The 12,285-nt window shown below is 33.8% G+C and overlaps 1 non-coding gene across 1 annotated transcript; it reads right to left on the reverse strand.

The window, feature by feature from the left end:
* Positions 1-12,178: 12,178 nt before the first annotated feature.
* On the reverse strand, positions 12,179-12,285 carry LOC133807708 (small nucleolar RNA R71). The gene has a single exon (XR_009879607.1). It is a non-coding gene; the product is annotated as a small nucleolar RNA R71 (small nucleolar RNA).

Raw genomic sequence — 12,285 nt, forward strand, 5'->3', positions numbered from 1 at the left:
TCATGGATCCATGGTCCCCGCATCACCTTTGAGTAAATCATCTAGAATGTCTCAATTAATTGATTTAATTATCAATTAGGATTTTTTTTTTAAGTTGACTAGGTCAATTTTGGAAAATTTATAGAGATATAAGATTTAGAGAATAAAAGAGAATCTTTGGGTAAATTTATTAATATTGATAAATTGGTGTCAATATAAATAAATAAAAATTAAATCAAGTTTCAAATTATAATTAGTTAATTTGAATAAGGATTTAGTTAATTAATTAAAATAAATAAATAAATAAAAGATTTTGAATTTAGGCCCAATTGGGATTTAAATTCAAAATAAAAGTATTGGGCCTAAGTCCATTTGTGGGAGCCCAATGCTTTTATCTTTTTGTTTATCATTTTAATTAATTCAAAATTTAAATTTAAATAAAGCCCATTAAGTTGTCTATATAAGGAATATGATATCTAGGGTTTTCATAAGTCAGTCTCAGTTGTTTCATTGGGTAAGTAAAAACCTAGACACTCTAATCCTTTCTTAGCCACTTTCTCTTCTTCTTTTCTAGATCTCTCTCTCATGTGTTGAGAACCAGCCCACACTAGTTCTAGATTGATCAAAGGCTTGGTGAGGAAGACTGTGTTGCTGATCTAGTTCAATCTCTTGATAATACTCTGCTACAGAAAGGAATCAAGAGTTAGAGAGATTGAAGGAAGGAGTTGTTTCAGTTCCGCTGCGTATTCGTAAGTTTCTATATCATTGTGTTTATGTTAATTTACGAATCTAATGTTCATATGTATGTCATGTTATTCTATGTTTCTATTATGTGTTTGGAAAAATAATAGGAAGCATGCATCTAGATTTAAATTTAAAGATCCTACATAGATCAATGTATGGGTCGAACACTCACGGAACACGAGATAATGGAGGATGCTTGGCTTGATTGCATTATTGGGGATGATGAAATGATGGAGGATGATTTCACAGAACAAAACCAGGAATATCAAACATTTTAATGGCTTATCGGAAATGGGGAAAGACTTGGCCGAGGTAAAGGCAATGCAATTGGACTTAAAGGCTCAAGTTTCCACCATATTAAGTGGATAGAGGGATATGTAGAATTGCCAAAAAGAGGCAATGGATAAGCTCGAAAATATACTTTTATTGGTGCGACAGTCTGTTGGGCAGCGATCAGATAGGGAAGACAGCTTGCCTGGCAATATTCTTGGACCATATGAAGGTCATGATGTGGCAAAAAATAGTGAGACTCATGCCAAAGGCCATGCTGAACAAGATCATGATGATGTCCCTAATGTTGATTTTGGAAGGCCATTACAGCGACGAAGGAAGAATGAAGACACACATGTTCCATCTAGTGAAATACTGAAATCATGTACGAACAAATAATTTTCCAGATTAACGTTTGAAATCTCTCCTTAAATTAATATCAAATTGGAAAATAAAATTTCTCATTGTCAAAACAATCACCCCCTAAGAATTTGCGTGTGGTTTGGATGAAACAAAATTAGATTTCTAAATTTAAATGTTAATTCAACTGAGAAATACAATCTGCTAATAAATTCGACTAACATCTAGAACCATCTAGTTTATCCAAAAGTAAAAAGAAAGGTGAAATAACTTCTATACCTTCGAAGATAATTTTTTTTCATTACCTGTTCTAATCAAATGATTAGCGAATAATTTATTTATTATATTTTGACCAAAGACCAATCCAATGGTCTAGGTTAGGGTCACAATTGTGGTCGCTTCTCCTACTATTTAAATCTATAGATAAGAGTTTGAATAGAAAAAAAATATTGGATATATAGTAAGTTTAAATATTATTTTGGAAATATAATTTTTTCAGACAAATTAATTGTTGCGATATTTTTGCTATGCAAGTGCACACAGTCGCAATTCGTAATAAAATGGTAAAAACCAAGTATCGTCCTCAAGGACTGATTTATCAATTACCAATCAACCAATCTTTTTAATTCTATTTGATTAAATAATTTCAGAGATTTCAAACAAAGAAAAATAGTAACGAAGCACAATGAAAATTTAAACAGAAAATAACAGAGAAAATGAAATTAGGACAATTATGATCCTCTATTTTCCACCCTTTAATTTCCTAATGCAAGAATTATACCCCCTTCTCCTTATTCAAGAACAAGTTGCAAAAGCAATTCATAATCTGGTTAAGATTTATAAAATTCAATCTAAATGACAACTTCCTATATTTCTATGGTAAGTTGAATCATGAAGAAGGCATTAAACACGCAACTCAGAAAAATAGGCAAACAATTTAGATACTTTCGTTCTAAATTGAATTTGCATCCAAACAATCAAAGCATATCAAATTTCACTTTTCAGATTTTAATTTGATTCATGAAATAACAATTAGAGGTGATCAATCAATAATTGCACAAATGACACAGATTGTAAGGAATTGAAAGAGATGAAGAAGAACAATAATTCTGCATTAATCCATAAAAGGGGTTTCCAAAAGATTCACATAATAGCCCTAAAAAGAAATTAGCCCATAATATTCATTCTAGCAGTCATAGAATTTAATTACAAACATGAAACTAATAAAGACAGATGAAGAAAACTCAAGAATGGATCCTCCAATGGTGTCCTCCGCTCTCCGCCGTCGTCACCCACTGTTCAGCACTCCAAAAACGCCCCCCTCTGTCTAATTCTTCGTCCTTTTTAACCTAATCCCTGTTTTGTTTAGCTTCAAATGACTAAAAACCCCTTAATTAAAATCTGCATTTTTCTCTTTTTCAGGCGTATCCTGCGGTCGTAGGATGCCATTCCTGCGGTCACAGGAATGCTCTAGAATGTGAAACTCCTCTGAAGCTGCGGCCGCAAGACACACTTCCTGCGGTCGCAGGAATGCTCTTCGTATTTTGATCATAACGCCTTCGATATAACTCCGAATTGAATGATTCAAAAATCTATGGAAATCTAAGAGAAATATCTACAACTTTTATTTCTAGACGTGTTTCCAGAAAGTGAATAAATCATGGTAAAAATGCGGCTTGAAGTCTTAGACTTGCGTTATAGAGCATAAACGATGTGTGTTGAGCATCTTCAATGTAGTATTTTCCACACATAATGTCTTGAAACTCCACAATCAACACGAAATTCATCTTATTTATCATATTTAACATGTTGCTTCTCATTTCACTCCATATTATGTACTTGACCATTAAAGCCTGAAACAAGAAGAAAACAAGCATAAATCTGCGCTAAACAATCCTAAATAACTAAAAACATAACATAAAACAATCTCTAAAACAAAACTAAAATGAACCTAACATTAATTTAATACTTAATTATTACACATTAACTAAGTATACAAACATATCTACTTCGTACTAGCCAAATTTAGAGTTTACGATCTACAATGCCGATTGTAGAGAAATGTATGTGGACCTAATAAATAAAAATGCCTATTCAAAAACTAAAACTAGTTCTCCTTTACAATTCCTCAAACCCTTCTAACTTGATATAATACATTTGGGAAAAGGAAAAGTGGGCATGACTAATACCAAAAAACATAGACGATTTGATTAACTATTCCTCATACTTAATTCTCTTTAGTCTACCACTTGTCCTTGTTGGTACTGGACATGTGGAAATGGAGTTCTTCGACTTTAGCTTCTTCATTTAAAATCTGGGGTCGGAAGGTGTCTTGACAGGGCTACCTATAGGTAGAGGACTCTGTTGCATGTAGTATTTTGCTTTTTCAGTGAAACAAACCGCCCTCACCTCGTTTCTATCACGTGTTACAACCCGACATGCTATCTTCAGCCACTCATCCACTGGAGCAAACTGCAAGGACCCATTGATTAAAACAATTAATTTCAGTGTTAACACACATGTAGATGAATAATTAATTTTAATAACTACATACCGAAGACACAGATTCCTCCCGTTTGAAGAAGGACTCCATAAACTTCATGACATATACTCCACAATCGTGCCCATTGTCCTGCTGGGTGTACTGCTCTTTATTGAAACTTTGAAGTTGGAGAATTGGAAGTCATTTTGTTTATGTTGCTTTATCTCGGACTTGAAAAGGCGATCAAGAGTGCTTAGCTGAAATGCAAAATTGTAGTAGTCATGAGAAATTAAAAAATATATATTTAAAAGGATTTAAAAGAGAAGGGTGTTGGGGCATATTCTCACCATCTCTTTTGTGGCTTTCGTGTTAATGGGTTTGCTTCTGGAAACAACAATGGGGTCCCAAATATCAGCACACCTATTGATTATATTCACAATGACTAGGAACCAATGATTGAAAATCTCAGTGACCAACACGGGTACAAGCATCTAAGAATACATCAAAATTAGATGATAGTGAGGTGTTCATTATATTATCACCATTTAAGCAGCGGGTATATGGTTAACTTTAGCAAATAAATATAAATTATATTAAAGGGTTAGGCTCAATACAAACTAGTTCACAGAAGGAAAACTGCTCAAAGTGGAAATCAGCCCATTGTTGGCTTACGGCGTAATCTTCCACTGGCCTCCCTTTCCCCAAGTATGCCTCCTATTATATTCACGAAGTTTTTCAAATTTCCTCATACAACACGAAATAGTAAACATAAAATGTGGGTTGAATTAGCAGTTATGGACTTTAGGTGAATTATCGATATTTGAGTGGGCATATACCAAATGGAAGCCGTTTGAGGAACCACATGTTGCTGGCTTTCCTCGTGTGTCAACACCCGGTAAAAGCAAGTAATGATCTAAAATTAAGAAACCACAATGTAAATGTTAATAATCAAAGTAATGACGTTGGAAATATAAAATCCACATGCAATAACACCTTATTTCACCAGAAATGTCTCTTTCGGGAATCAATGTCCACATGGAGCTCCTGAATAGTTCAATCTTGCCAAACTTCATCAGAGTGTAGTTGAGATGAACGAGACAGAGAAAATATAAAGGCACATTATTAATACACTGCTAGATGGTATTTTATCAATTGAAATGGTATAACACTCAATTGCAGGATTCCATACCTCCACTCCAAGTATGGGATGAACATCCATTTCGTAAGCTTCATCACCTCAAGTAGGACTGGCACATCTAGGTGAAAAGATCCCACCACCTTTCCCCCTGAACTAGAGAAAATTTCAATGGCTTTCTCACCATAAGGAATTGTTTGCGCTAGTAATTTTTATTTTGGGGACTTTGATTTTGTGGGGGTCCTATCCCCTTCAACATTGATGTGCATAAGATCATGCACTACCCTTTTAGCCGCATGTTGGGTGTTCTTTGTATCACTTTTTTTCTCACTAAATCCCTTATTCTCTTTTCTTATTAACTCAAAATTCTTTCGTCTTTTTCCAACACTCTCCACCTCTCACTCCATTGTGGACTCTGAATCTTTAACCTCATCAGCCCTAATGATATCATCAATAGTCTCTTGTTTTTGTATGTTCTTCAACCGGGCTGGTTGTAATGGATAAAGCTATTTCACTCAGCTGTTGGTCTAAATGCTTCTGCATTGCATCCAAAGCCACTTGGACTTGGTAAAGTGAGTATGAATTTTCTCATTTCTGTCAACTCACTCATGAATGTGCCAAAGTCCTGCTTCAGAGCACCCATATCCTTCCTTAGACTGTCTACAACCCGCCTTAGACTGTCAACATACTGCTTTGTGCCGTCATCAACTATAGCAATAGGGGGGACTTAGAGGTATCAACAGCGGCGGTCTTGGCCCCCTTAGCAAGTGGAATCTGCAAAAATAAAACAAAGAGAAATGGATCTTGAGCAATAACTACATATGTTTTTGGCATAATCAATATTAGCACATCAAACAAACATTTCATTGAAAGAAAGAAAGGAAAAAAATTACATTGTTCGATTGGAATCCTCCAGATTTTTGAAGCCATTTCTTCACTTGCTTCACTTGATTGTCCGTCCAGAAATCTATGCAAGGAATGGTTCGATCAACGTAACCGGAGTCAACGTGATCCAAATAGAAGAGCTACACCAGAAAATAGTAAACAAAAAATGTAAGTTTCTATACGCTGCCTGTGCAAAAATTTTAGTCATAAGTTGAACAAGTAAAAGAAAAATAAGATACTTGGAGAATGATTAAGCATTCAGACAAGTATTTGTACCCGCCCACTTGGAACTTCCTGATGGACTCCATAAGGAACCACACGTAGAAGGTGGCTCAGTCTTTCGATGCTATGGAATTAACATCATGCAACACCTTCATGTAGGAAGCGCTAACTTTATTTTCGGGCATTGGACACAAGATATGCTAGGGAAAATCTTGCAATGAAGAGGTCGTCGGCGTCTTGTGACTCCTTCAGGTCTTTCTCCAGCTTCCTCAGGCAAACGCTGCATTCTTTTCCAACAACATCGTTCACCAAATCTGTTTTAGGAAGTGGGCTAGTCATTTTAATCTTTGTTCCCCCATCTTTTATATTCATCACCCTCTCAAAGGCAGCAACATTGATGTAGAACTCCTTGCCATTTATGCATAGCTTGTTATCGGTCGTGTCAACGTTCTTAACCAACCATTGAATTAAGCTACTATTAGTGCTCGGACCATCAATCCTTTTAAGATGTTAAATTCTTCACAACAACCTATAAAAAATGTACATAATCAGTTTTCACAAATTTGACCACTTATCAAATTCAAAATTAAATTACAAGTTCAAATATTTATGAAAAAATTAGTCTTTAAATTAAAAAATTTCTTCACAACCCGATTTAAACCACAAATTTAGATGAACATCTAGAATAATCGACTAGAATCTAGATAGTACATTACAAAAAATTAAATAAATGATGCGGACTAACAGCTGCGCTAGAAACAAAATGTATATAAAAAAGGGTACAAAAAACTTTTTCCTCACAAACAATTCTCCATATAAGAATACGATCGATTATCGAAATGTATATTCCAACTGCAGCAATTACAAAAATGAACAAGTCTCATCTCTTACTATATGGTCTCATGAAAATTAAATTATGAACCTCCAAGTTTTCAGACAAAAAACAAAATTAACAATAATTCTACACTTACTAGTTGAGAAGAAAGAATGTTCCCTTAAGAGTCAGAAAGTGTTTTATTTCCATATATGGGACAGTTATGGAAAATTAACTCATGAATTTCTCTACCACTCAACATGTACACTCTAAATTAGCATGGAAAAATAAAAGTGAGATTCACTGATCTTAGAATATTGATCTCCGAAAATAACAACAATTGCTTAATTAAATTTTGGTTAACATTGGCTTCCTATAAGTGTTCTCATAAAATGAGTTTCAATTCTTAGTTATTCATTTTGCCTGTATAGCTATTAGTTTATTCAATAGCTATTTAATTGTTTCATGACAAGAAATTAAGGTTCATATTACACTAGGATACCAACTTGGAAAGACATTGATAGCTACTGTTCATGGGTTACAAGGGCTTAACCAAGTTCAAGAAAAGTGTTTTAATGCAGTAAATTAGTAACCAACAAAAGGCTGTCAAGAGTGGCTTTTCTTGTTACTAATAGTACTAAGTTCATTTTCAGTTTTAATACTATTTGAATTTTTATGGTCAATGAAATTGAAGGCAACTATATTTGCCACTTAAGAGAGAAAATTAAAATGGAAATGTGTATATTTGTTTTGAAAGTCTTATTGTTCTATATCTATGTGTACTTTTGGTTGGATTGGTAGTTAGTAAATGATTTGGAATTGGTGCTTTTACATATATATTCTTGATTTCTTGTTCTGAGGCATCATCTTATTCAATTTCTTTATGTACATATATCTCGTTTTATTGCTTCTAAAAGGAAACCGAGACATTCATTCTTTCTTCTCATGGTAAATAGCCTTTTGTTTGCAGGGATTTCAAGTGTGGACATGACTTTTTGGTCATTCTTCATCTGAGATCATCTTATGTTGGTTTTGAGTGCTTTGATTGTAACTAGCAACTACACATATTTATATTAGTTTTGAGTCCCTTGGTTGTAATGGGAATTTGAGAAACGAGTTTTAAGTGAATGTTTTTATGCTCATAATTTAGCTTCTTGGACTAACATTGTAATGTCCTAATTCTATATTCAACAGCAATGTATCACAAATTCTCAAATTCTTCCCTCAGCAATGTCCTAGGTTAATCCTAAAAATATATCACTCACAAAAAAAATCAATCATGACTATCACAAACAAAAATATGAAACGTTAACTCATTATAATAAACCAATATTCAACAATAGGCAGCATGCATTTCCCGCTTAATTTAAAAAAAAAAATCAAAATAAAAGAGGCTTTGAAAACTAACTCTATCAATACATTAGCTCAACTACACCATGCTCTCCTCTGCACTCTCCGAGACAACTTATTCTTTCTGATCCATCATACCTTAAAAAATTGCAGTGGGTCTCCTAGATTTCAGATACAAAGTGCGCTTCTTGTTTTGAGCTTCAGTGAGGAGAGAATGAGTGACCGAGTTAACATGGAATTGAGTTTTAAAGAAGCCAAAAATAACACAAGAATTGATCATGATAAAGAACTATACCTGCTCAAAGCTTGCAACCAATAAACCATGATCTAGAGCTTCTTTACAAACATGTGAGCCAACAAATCGTTTTCTACCCAACACAAAAATGTCAGATCATAATGCATAACAACAGAGGAATCCATTAAACCATACACAAAAAATGAATTACCAAAGAGTTTTCGCTTCAACAGATAAGGGAATCATGGACTGAGGTTTGAGTGTTTTTCGTTAGAGAGAGAGGCTGTGTTTTTTTTTTGAAGAAAGGATGAGTTTTTCTTGAAGAAAGAGGCCGAGTTTTTCTTAAGAGAGGCTAAGAGGAGAGAGTGAGAGTGAGAGATTGGGTAACTGGTTATTCAATACATAGCGAACAATGAAACACTGTTTACCCTTGCTGACAAAAGGCTAGGAATGTTAGCTAAATTTTTTAATGCCCAATTGAACCCTAGCCCTTGGATTTGATCCAACGACTATCTGCTTTTCACGGAATGGTTCTGTGCACGGGATAGAATCGATTCCATTTGTATTGGTGTTGTATATATATATTTATGGAAAGAGTAGAGCTATGTTCGACATCCTATAATTGATTAGCGATACTCTATAATAATTAAAAAATTAAAATGCGTGAGACTCAATATTGGATTTCATCAATAACAATATGCCATCTCCTTATGGTGTTTGACACTACTAGTGTCCCTTAGCAGTTCTCTTATGGAAATGTAAGACCATAAATTATAAAAGTTTTTTTTTTGGAAAAATTATTATAAAAGTTAAATGTAAATATTTAGGTTTTTTTTACAGTACTTTTCTCGTATTTAGTTATCCACTGTATTTGTGGCTGATTCATAGTGAAATCTCTTTTCTTAAAAAAAATTATATATTATATTTTCTGTAAATAATTTGTTGCAATCGTAAATATATAGCTACTAATTATATAACATATGTACTTAAGTGACAATGTGTGATTGGTCCAACAAATTAAATTTTATTTAATATATAAAAAAATTAATTTAAATAGTTAAAACCCATACAAAAAAAATTAAATATATTAAAATTTAAACAAAACAGTTAAATTAAAGTGTTATTGGTATTTGTTGACGTGGTTTTTCGCCAATAGTGGATTAAAAAATTCGAAAATAGAAAGATTAGGCTTTTGCTATACCGTAATTGAATAAATAAAAAATATCACGAACACGCACACAATTTTCACGTGGCTCAGTGGTTAAAATCCACCTAGTCCACGAGTCACTCTTATTGAACTGTTTATAGCCAAGATGTTAGTAGGTTGGTGAGCATGTTTTTAGTTGACGAAAAATGATGTCAACAAGTATGATTGTCTTCCGAAGGTTTTTGCAAATTAGCAAAAGTCTTCTTTGAATAATTTTTCTTAGCAATTAATTCTTAAATTTAATTAGCAATTAACTAAATTTGGACTATTATAACATTTTTTTAGATGAGATATATGTTAATTTATGACAAGTTCAAGAGCATATTGGAAATATGCAACTAATTTAGAGGTCAAAATAACAATTGTTTCTTTTATAGATTTAATAATATGGAAATAATTATTGCTACAATTAATTAAACAAAAAAAAAGGTTACAGTTAGGATAGTTTTAACAATGTTTTGGAGAGAAATTTTAGGTAATCTCTATGCCTTTTTGGTTGTGTGTGTGCAGTATGACACTTGTGTTTGCTAGTGTTTTCAGGATTTTATGCAGAATAGAGAAATAGGCTAAATTATGGAGATATCTTGGGATTCTTAGCATAAAATGCCTAAATGGGAGAAACTGGGTTTAAGAGTTCTCTGCTGAATTGATTTTGGCTTTTGACGAGGTTCTTGGGATTGAAAAGGCGAATTTTGAAGAAAAGAGAATTAGCGTCACGACGCTATGGAAGACAAAGAAGGCAAAATCTAGGTTGAACGAGGGCTGCGATGCTGGAATTTTAGTCGCGACGCTATTGTTTGGGCATTTTGAGCTGCGACGCAATCACTTAAGGCCCACAACGCTTATCAAGGCAGAGACGAGTGGGATTTTCTTTATCGTAGGCGGGCCGCAACGCTTCATTAGTGAGTCACGGCACTTCAGTCAGTTAGCATACATAAATGGACATTTTAGCAAGGGCAAAAATGGTCTTTCACATAGAACACATAGGGAAACTATATAAGCATCATTATGCCGAATTTTGAAGGCGAGAATCCTAAAGACTCAAGAAAACGCTCAGCAGAGGATAAGGATTGAAGATTCAATATTTATCACTGTTTTTCTTCTCTTCTTCCCTTAATTTATGCTATAGTGATGTTTAGATCTAGTATTATGGATTCTATTGTGTTCATCATGATCTAATTTTCTTGTTAGGGTGTTAATGGATTCTTCTTGAACCTTTATGATTATCTAATACAATTTTTATGAATTTCCTATCAATATTGTGAAGTATTTGATTCATGTTTAATGCTTGTGATTGATTGCCCACCAATTGCATGATTTATATGATTTTAACCTAAAATATGAAAATGAAGGTTAAATATACAATAGTCAAATAATCATAGATTTGTATTGGACGAGAGTACCCGTATGATCTGTGTAGCTTAGGGATTAAGTGTTTAATGCCTGTAATTTGTTTAATTTACCACAAAGATGTAGGAAGTTAAGTTTGCTTATTGTAGAGAGTTATATGTCCTAATAAGAATATAAATTGCAATTGTAATCCACTATCACAATAGAGATAGGAATTCTGGAATTTGTGTTAGAGAAGCATAGGTGGATAGTTGATGAAATTGATATCCCTATATTTATTCCATTGAATTAGAATTTTATTGTTGAGTTCTTTTATGTTATTGATATTTTTTTCATTTAGTAATTTCTACAATTTGATCTTTGTTAAATCAATTAAAAATAAAGATTGATTCTTGGTAATTAGTAAACAACCATCGTCGACTTGACAATTTACTTAAATATACTACTTGTTCGATTGCGTGCACTTGCATATTGAAAAATCCACAATAAGTTTTTGGTGTCGTTGCCGGGGACTGTGTTATTAGTATCAAAATAGTTAATTTTTTTATTCTAACTTGGTTTTTTTTATTGTTTTATTTTGGTTGGTGTCTTAATCCTTTGATTTAAGGAAGTATTGGTTTATGCGACGTGTTAAACAACGAGAAATAGTACCAGTAAATCCTGAAATAGAAAGAACTTGCAGACAGAACCGAAAGAAGCAAAGGAATGCAGCGACCAATGCTGCTGATAATGTTCAAGAGGCAGCAGCTGCTGCTGAGATCCCTGTTGAACAAGGACCAAGGAAACTGAGAGATTATGTACTTCCCACTATCACGGGAGTGTATTCCTGCATCTGACACCCCACCATTGCCTCTAAAACCTTTGAAATCAAGCCGAAAATTTTACAAATGGTGCAGTCTACCGTCTAATTTGGTGGATTACCAACTGAGGACCCAAACTTGCACATAGCCAATTTCTTAGAGCTGCGTGCAACGTTTAAGATGAATGGGGTGACTGATGATGCGACCCGCCTGATACTGTTTCCATTTTCATTAAGGGACCAAGTAAAGAGTTGGTTGATCTCGCTACAAGCCAACTCAATCATGACATGGGAGGAACTAGCCCAAAAGTTCCTTCCCAAGTTCTTCCATCTGGCTAAAGTTGGAAAGTTGAGAGGAAAAATCAATAATTTCCATCAGAATGATGGGAAGTATTTATACGATGAATGGGAGTGCTTCAAGGAGTTGTTAAGGAGATGTCCCCACCATGATAT

This window comes from Humulus lupulus, chromosome X (genome assembly GCF_963169125.1).
Source record: "Humulus lupulus chromosome X, drHumLupu1.1, whole genome shotgun sequence".
Classification (NCBI taxonomy): domain Eukaryota; kingdom Viridiplantae; phylum Streptophyta; class Magnoliopsida; order Rosales; family Cannabaceae; genus Humulus; species Humulus lupulus.